Genomic DNA, 9,429 nt, shown 5'->3' on the forward strand with positions numbered 1-9,429 from the left:
TCTTCCTATGTGTCTTAAGAGTTGTTCTAAGTTAAAAGTATAATTTTCAAAAATTTTGTAAAATAAGAATTAAAATTTTTTTTTTTAAAATGTTAAAATTTTTAAACTTAATTTTTAAAAGGTCTTTTAAAGATAAAGTCTTTCAAGAATGATCTCCCCTCAACTAGACACTCTTTTAGGATATCTTTATTACTCATAAGAATTTTTTGCCTATGTGTTTTATGATTCTTAGGCATAGTGTTGACCTAAAAGTTTGTGTCTAAGTGTTGGTTAACTAATTTTCAAATATATAATGTTTTGAAAACTATAATATAGATACTGTAAGATATGAGAAATTTTTTAGGATTAATTATAAATAATTTAGCTCTAATTGGTTAACAAGGATTAAGGGGGATTTAATCCATGTTTAATTTAATGGGTTTGGGCTCAAACTTGGATTTACTGTTGAAGCCCAATTAACTCAGTCCAATAAGCCCAATAAGCCCAATCAGCCCCATTTAGCCCTATTAATCAACCCGAATTAAATGAATTTGGGTTCGGGTCGGGTTTAATCCATTAACCTGTTAAGAAAACTTTAAAGCCGCGACCCTATTCTTGTTCCCGATCGCGAGATCTAGATTTCTTCTCTTCTTCTCCTCTCGATCGTGCGATCGTGCCCATCTTCTTCCCTTCCTACAGACGTTGCAGTTATTATCGGTGATCAGAGTTTCGGTCGATGAGTCCAAGTTCTTGCCGGGGTGGTTGGAATTTATTGGGTGGCGGTGATCGGCGTGACGCGAACAGGGGAGGAGCTCAGATCTGAAGGATCTTGATCGGTAAGAGTTTGATTCCTGGTTAGTGTGGCTGCGTTGGGATTTCTTGGATCTCTAGGTTGTTGATTTCGGAATTGGATTGAACTCACAGATCGGTAGAGTTGACGGCGGTGCTCGACAGTGAGGGAAGAATCGAAGCTGAGTTGGGTTTCTAGGGTTCTATCTGTGAGGTAACCTTTTGAATCCGGTTAGGTTTTGATACAGTGATCAATTTTGTGGTTGTTTGGATGTTGAGATTTTGATTTGGTTGGGTTTACTGTGATGTTGAGATTCTATGAGATTTGTTGGTTCTGTTGGATTGATTAGATTTCATAGATAGTGTTGAGATTTCAATTCTGTTACGTTTAGTTTGTTTGCTGTTGGGTTTCGATTGGATTGTGGTATTGATCTGTTGTGGATATGGTTTTGTGGTTGATTGATCTATTGATTAGGATTTTATTGATGTTGGATCTGTTTCAAATTGTTGAAGGACTCACCACTGATTTGGTCTGGTCTTGATGTGGGATTCGGTGGAGTTAGGGTTAATAGATTGATCTGTTGTTGTGAGTTAGTTGAGTTAAATCTGATTATAGGTGATCTTGAATTTACTAAGGATTTATGCGATTAGTTATAATTTGGTTAGGTTAATTTAGATTCGGCTGTGGTTAAGAGAATGAGTTTAATTGTGTTAATTGGATCCGGTTGAGGATAATGGTGTAGTAGGGCAAGTGAAGTTAGGGTTGATAGATTATAGTATAGTATGAGATTTACTTTGTTGCAAAATTAAATATATTGTTGTATTTAATCAGTGTTGTATTTTATAAGTTGTAGGACCTTGATTTGTGAATCCTGTTATATACGGAGTTTTGTATTTGGGGTTCTTATTTTGATGTGCGTCATATCAGATGGGTACTCTTGTACTTAGTCAATACAGGTCTTGTTCGTAATGCATAACTTATTATAAACATGTTGTTAATTATCTTGTGGTTATCTTTATTACACGTTGCTTGTTACATAATTGTTGACCTCTTATATGATCTAGTTGCTATCAATATAGTCTCATTTATTTGTTGTTAATCTGATTGACTACTTGTCCTGATTGATGTTGATTATGCTTGAGTAGATGTAGTCATTACTTATTGAGCTGAATATTATGACATATACATGATAGTAAAAGGTGTAATTGACAGTTGTTGTTGTTAGCACTCACTTGATACTATGTGATAGTGAGATATGAGTGAGAGCATTTGTTGTACTATGTTGGGTGCAATTAGGACTAATTAGGTAACTCTCCTGAGATATCCTGCTCGCTCCCCACTTGATTAGTAGTGGTTTGTTATTGGAGCGTGTGCAGTTGTCCTGTCGTGCGCCCCAGTTCATTATAGGGTGTTTGGGGATGGTGAGTGACCATGCATGTTGCCTGTGATGTATGTTGCATAGATACTGTACATGCATTTGTTGGTAGCTTACTTACCTGCATTTGTTGGTAGTTTATTTTACTGCATCTATGCATATGTATGTTGCATTTGTTTGATATATAGTTGTTGCATTATGTGATATTACATGCATTGGTTGAATTTGCATGATACCTATTATTTGTTATGTAGTATTATTGACCTTGTTCACTAAGTATTATTTTGGGAGACTGTATATTTTTTTGATACCCATGTTACTTATTTAGTTGTGCACTATTTGTCTAATATCCACTGAGTATTTCATACTCACTATCCAGATTCTGGGGTTTTTTTATCTTTCTCCCAGGTAGTAGATAGAGATGTATTCTTTGAAGCTTGGAGTTTTGCCAGACTGTCCCTATCTCTCAACAGGAGGACCTTTGATTTACTTTATGTGAATGTTGGATTTATATTCGTATTCGTGGATTTTGAGTGTTATAATTCTGTTGCGGAGTTTTTTTATTATCGTGGACTTGTGGAGTTTGTCGTTTATTTTGTTGTGATGCATATCGGTATGTTTTGAGGTTTTCCTTTTATACGTTGTTGGTTTGTTGTTGTGGTTTGCTATATTAGATGCATGTGTTGGACTAGTGAGTAACGGTGAGTGCCTTATTCATATAGTTTGGTATTTTGTATATATTGTGGTATGTGGTTTGTGACCATGTGAGTCCTATGTTAAAATGTATTAAGGAAAGTTGAATTGTTATAGGGGAGATGCTGTTCGAATTTTTCGGACAGCAGACTCTCAAGATGTGATAGATGCATACAACAAGCATGAATTTCAAGTAATTATCAAATTTTTAAAAATAATTTTTAGAAAATATTTTAATAATTTTTGAAAAAGATTTTTAAAATTTTGTATTTTAATTGTCCTTATCAATTCATCTATTCTAAGTGCCTTAGTACATAGCTTATAAGGGTTATCTAAAAGGTTGTGTGATATGATTTATCAATTTTATCTTTATTAATTTTAGTTGAGTTCTATTAAATGTTTGACTTTGTGTTAGATTTAGGTTTAATCGTCAGTCAATTAAGTCCACATTTCAAAAATCAACTTACAGGTCATGACGAGGCAGGAGCCTTTTTGGTTATCAGAACAACGATCACTTTTTTAGACAAAGTTTTTTAAAGAAATTATGATCTTAATGAATTTTTTGAGAAATCATGGTCTAACTAGTCGTATGGAGAGGTAGCTTTTGAGAAATCAAGTAAGATACTTCTTACCCTATTTGACTACTTGAACCAAGCTTTTTCGACGTACTGTTATTTCCTGACGTATTGTTATTTTGTCTCATCCTGATTTTATGTTGGCGAGTGTCAATCATTTATGTATTTTTAATTAACTGTTCTAGATTAAGCAGTAAGTAAATATGATAATATTACATTTTATATGCATTTAAAATAAAACATATGCATGTGCTTGGCAAGTATTAATGAGTCAAACAATTTAAGTAATTTTTTTATATTTTTAATAATGTATCAAATTCTCTATTTAATACATTTCGTGTGGATCCTGTGAATGTGTCAATCAACTTTGACACACTTTCAATTTTAAATTTTATTTCATTAGGTAATATTTTTAATTAATTTCATAATTATAAGTATTTTACAATTAAGTTCGTAGTTTTAAATTCTTCTTTTCTTTATTTGAATTATTATTAATTTATTTTAAATTTAATTTGATTTTGAATTTTGAATTTTGAATTTTAAATTTGAATTTGAATTTTAAATTTAAATTTTAAAATTTGAATTTGAATTTAAATTTTTCATTTGAATTTTAAAATTTTAAAGTTAGAGTTTTAATTTTAGAACTCTGATGATAAATTTAAATTTTTAAGGTTAGAGTTTTAAATTTTAAAAATATAAATGCAACTTGATAATAATTAATTTTATTATTAAATTTATATTTTTAAAATTTATATTTGACTTATTAAAAATTATAGATTTATGTTCTTAAATTTTTGAATTTAATTTTAAACTTTTAGAATAATTCATTAATTCATAATTAAAGGGTATATAAATGTAATTAATTTTATCTTTTAATTTAATATTTTTAGTATTTAAATTTGAATTTATATTTTTAAATTTTAATAAATTATTATAAGAATTTTTAAGATTTAATTTTAATTTTTTTATGATTAAATTATTAATTTTAATATTTATCATCATGAATTTTTAATTTTTTTATCTTTTGGATTATTTTAATTATTTAATTTTAAATTATTAAATAAATTTAAATTATTCAATTTATCTTGATTGTGATTAATTTTATCTTATTTGATTAAAATTTTATTAATTTTTAAATTTAATAAATTAATTAAAATTGAATTATTTAATTATGATTTATCTTGGTTAAATAAATTTAAAAATTAATATATTTTTTTATTTATTTTATTATATCTAGATTAATTAAATTTGAATTATTAATTATTGAATTTATTAAATTTGAATTAGTAAAATTATTATTTAATTTAGATTAGGTGGTTTTTTATTATTAATAAGGTCTAAGTTTAAAATTTTTAATTAATTTAATTTGAAATTATTTGAATTGGTAAAATTTGAATTAGTCAAATTATTTAAGTTATCTAAATTTGAATTATTCATGTTTTAATTGTTCAAATTATTTGAATTATTTAAATTTGAATAGGTAAAATTTTTTAAATTTGAATTGTTCAAATTATTTAAGTTTTTTTAAATTTGAATTGTTTAAAATATTTAAATTTTCTAATTTATATATTTAAAAATTTTAAATTGTTTAAATTTTTTATTTTATCTAAATTTGAAAATTTTAAATTATTTAAATTATCTTTATTTAAATTTTTTAAATTATTTAAAATTTTTATTTTATCTAATTTTTTAAAATTATTTAAAAATTTTAATTTATTTAGATTTGAATTTTTTAAATTATTTAAATTTAAATTTTTTATTGTTGATTTTGAATTTTCGGAATTAGTAAAATTTTTTAATTTTATATTTTTAAATTTATTAAGTGGTGAATTAGTTAAATTGATATTTTTTTAACTTATTGAAATTTTAATAAAATTATTTAAATTTTCAGAAATAATAAATCTTGCATGTAAAATTCTAGAAGTATTTTCGTAATTTAAGATACTTATCAGAATCACTTTCTCTAATTTCGGTTTCTTTTTCGTTTTTTTCTTATCCGAACATCGATTTTTATAATATCCACGTTTTTAGCACTTGAAATACTTGATGTGCTCTTTTTTTCTTCAGGCTTCTAGTATCGGTTGCTCTTTTACTGTCGATGGTGTCATCCGATTCTTACGAGTAGGATACTGATTTTTATAGTATCTTCTGTTTCTGCACTTAAAACATATAATATGAATTTTAAAATAAATTTTACAAAAGTTACCTTTTTCTCTCCATCTTTGTCGTCTTGCTCCTATGGCGGTAAGTCTGATCAAGAGTAGGCCTGATCTGATACCAATTGTAGGATCGATGGGGCGCACTAGAAGGGGGGGGGGGGGGGGGGATGAATAGCGCGTCCGTCTCATTTTTTGTTTGTTCGTTCTATCAGAGATACTTGCAACGGAATTAGTAAAATATGCAGGAACACGCAGATTTACTTGGTTCCTAACCTTCTAGGGTTAGTACGTCTAAGGTCTATGTACGGGAGGCGCTCGTCCATTAGTGGTCTCCTTTCTCAACCTTGTTCGGAGGCGGAGAAATCCGTCTTACAGTCCAGAACAAATATATAAATGGAATACAATGTAAGACTAAGAAAAGAATAAACCAAATCATGTCGAAGCTGATCCGGTAGTCCTGAGCGCCGTGCACTCCTTTTGGAACTTTTCCGGTTGCATGAGCCTGGTCCCGTTCGAGTTCAGCAGCACCACTAGATGAATAGAATGGTGTAGAGAAGTTGTGTCTTTGTTGTGCACGTTCAGCCTCCTTATATAGCCCCTTTTGGGCGCCTAGAAGCCTTATCTGAGCGTCTGGATAAGATCTGATCCGATCCGATCTTCTCGATTTTATCCGGGCTGATTCTTCTAGATTAGGGCGCATGGAAGAGATAGGGGCGCATGGACCGTCCAAGCGCTTGGACTGTCCTGGCGCTTGAAAATTATTAAGGCGCTTGGATCTAGTCGACTCAGGTTTGATTTGAGTTAACTCCGGATTTGGTTCGGCTGCCTCTGTTTGTTCCACTTATGCTTTCTCTATCTTGCTTCCAGTTCCTGGTTCCTGCAAGACAAGCATATAAACACACAAGAAGCCTAAGCTAGCATGATCAAAATAATTAATGACTCAATAGCTCAAAGAAGGATGGCGAGGGAACCCAGGGCATGGTGCGGTGGTAAGAGGCAAGGATATTCCCATACAATGAGAGTTCAAATCTCACACTGGGCATTTTCAAATGCCCATAGAGTTAGAACCACTGGTGATGTCGAGGTGCTATGCTAGGATTCATCTATGCTTTTCAAATTTACCAAGTGGCCAATCTGTGGAGTTGGACCATCCACCTCCAGCTAGATTAGTCAAATCGGAAGAGTTGGATACCTGAATTATCAAAAAAAAAAGGATGGTGAGGGATTTAAGGAACCGCAAAACAAGGTCTATAAGTTTAGAGAAGGATGAGATTGACATATAAGGGACCATGAGACAAGATCCATATTGATAAGAGAAAGATGATGTAAGCATCTTAGGGACCACAAGACGAAGAGCATTAAAATCTATGAAACAAAGAAAGTGGATTATATGAAGGATGATATGGGAAGGAGTTGAAGGCTTATTGCATTCAAAGGACTTGAGAAGAGATCTCAAGGTTTGGATAAACTCCATGTGAGATGTGAATGGAGTGAGCTGTATACAAGGGATGAAGGGTAGGCAACAACTTGGACAGACTCGACCTTAGATGTGGTCAAGGTTAGAGGACTAGTTGATAGATATTGGGATTCAATTGGTTGATAATTGAGAAAACTAAACTTTGTGTGTATAAAGGGTTTGTGATTTGACCAAATTGATTGATAAGTGGGTATTAGTTGATTGGTGGTCCAAATACCTTAAATTTGGTCCATTTGAAATATTTTGGTTGGAATAATTAACTAATGATTTAGATCTTAACAAATGAATAAAAGTTTGTTGCATATCTGCTATGTGTGTTAAGTTGCACAAGATTTACTAAGTATGTAGCTTGTCTTAGCATGATCAAGGCAGCTAATGGTTTGATAACTCAAGGTTCGTAAGATCATATATAGAAGGATTATGCTAGTATCCAAGGAACTGTAGGACAAAGTTTGTAAGTTCAGTGAAGGATGAGGTTGGCATCTGAGGGATCGTAGGACAAGGTCTATGGAGACTAGAGAAAGATGAGACAAGCATCTAAGAGCTCACAGGATGAGGAACATTAAAGCATGACAAGCCAAAGAGGTGAACTACGTGAAGGATGGTATGAGAAGAAGCCAAGAGCTCATTGTATTCGAGAAATGTGAAAGATCTTAAGGTTTGGATAAACTTCATGTGAGATGCGAGTGAAGTGAATTGTATACAAGAGATGAAGGGTAGACAACAACTTAAGCATACTTTGTTAGGTTTCTATATGCGTAATTTATAATTTTGATTTCATAAATCATGGCAATGGAAGCATAATAAATAAATTTATCACTACTTACGTAAAAATCCATCCAAGGAAACACATGCATACAAATATAATCGTAAATAAGATATAAATAATTGTATATCTTTTGAATGATGCAGAACGGAAACGATATTAACTAGCAACATTGAGCAAAGTTCTCTCTACTTGTATCCATACCGAGATCTCCTTGAGATGACTTCTCTGAGTCACATGTCGTGTCTTTGCTGTGATACTAGTCGAAGGGAGAAGACAAGCGATTCGAGAGAGGACCTACAGTTCGATTCCGTATTTGGTAGCTCGAAACAACCCAACAATACGAATCAGATTGAACGGAGAGGATCAGGCCTCCATTCGAAGGTCGTATGATTCACTGTCAAGAAGTGGCAGTGAACCAATATGGTGTGGATGTTCTAGCGGCAACAATTGCCCTGAAATAAAAACTAAATCGAAAGGAAGAAGTGATACCTTTCAGTAGAGAAACAATCGTTGCTTCTCCTTTATTTCTTCGCTTCCACCATCGGTTTGCAACTTCCTTTGGCTCTGAAACAACCGACCCTTAGGAGGTATTGATTCTAGGTGGATTAGAAACAGGAGACAAGCTTGAGAATAGACTCCTTGGTTGGTGGCAACAAGAAGCCCTAGCTTGTTGGCGGCGGCAATAAGAAGAGAACTTCTTGTGGTGGGCGGCGACAAGAGAGGAAGAGGAGGAGTTTGTGTTAGATTTTTAAAACCTAACAATTAAATTTTTAATTCCTATAAATAACTCTTCATAAGAGATATATTTATAGGTGTTTAACAACAAAAAATTGTTAAGAAATATTAATAGAATCTGTTAAACCAAACTCCTATCTTTTAGCCTCAAGTTTGGTTCAAAATCAAACCGGGTTACTTGGGCGGCAAGGAAGAAGAGGGGCTATGGTTTTAAATTAAAAAAAAATTAAGTTTTAACCTTATAAATAACTTTTCATAAGAGTTATATTTATAGACCTCTAATGGGTTTGGTTCGCTAATCAAAAACCCACATTCATTAACTCAAAAGTCCAAATCACTAAACTTAAGTTTGGTTTACAACTAAACCGTATTGGTTCAAAATCAAACCACCTTTAATTTAAATCAAATCAATTTAGTTTATAATTAAACCAAAAGGGCTCACTTTGTCTTCAAAAGATGTGGCTCATTCGCGCTTCCTTTCCGATAAAATATCTTCTATATTTGCCCTTTGTCTAGTCCAACTAGACTCAATCTCTCTCGATCTAAGAATCTAATTCTTAAATTTATTTTATGTCTCTTGGAGAAACTCATTATGTGTGTGACCTTATAGGCGATCTTATAGATTCTTGGTTTATGTTGACCATCCATAATTAACCATTAATTATGGATCGATCATGAGTGACATCTAGTAGTATATCATGACCTCCCAATTAATCAAAAAATCATAGTTGATTCCAAAATTACTTCTAAACCCTTCAACAACTATGGTTGAATGTGACTTTGTTTCTTTCACTATCATATACCCATTTAGTTTAGGATATAGTTTATGTGTCAGTCTCCACTAGGCTAACTACGTCACACCTAGTCCAAACTGTAG

The 9,429-nt window shown here is 31.8% G+C and overlaps 1 long non-coding RNA gene across 1 annotated transcript; it reads left to right on the forward strand.

Moving 5' to 3' along the window:
• Positions 1 to 620: 620 nt before the first annotated feature.
• Positions 621 to 2,706, forward strand: LOC141833855 (uncharacterized). The gene is made up of 3 exons (XR_012602250.1): positions 621 to 815; positions 904 to 982; positions 2,553 to 2,706. It is a non-coding gene; the product is annotated as an uncharacterized LOC141833855 (long non-coding RNA).
• The last annotated feature ends 6,723 nt before the right edge of the window (positions 2,707 to 9,429 follow it).

Source organism: Curcuma longa, chromosome 8 (assembly GCF_044706935.1).
Source record: "Curcuma longa cultivar G26 ecotype Majalengka, Jawa Barat chromosome 8, ITB_CL_G26_1.1, whole genome shotgun sequence".
Taxonomy (NCBI): domain Eukaryota; kingdom Viridiplantae; phylum Streptophyta; class Magnoliopsida; order Zingiberales; family Zingiberaceae; genus Curcuma; species Curcuma longa.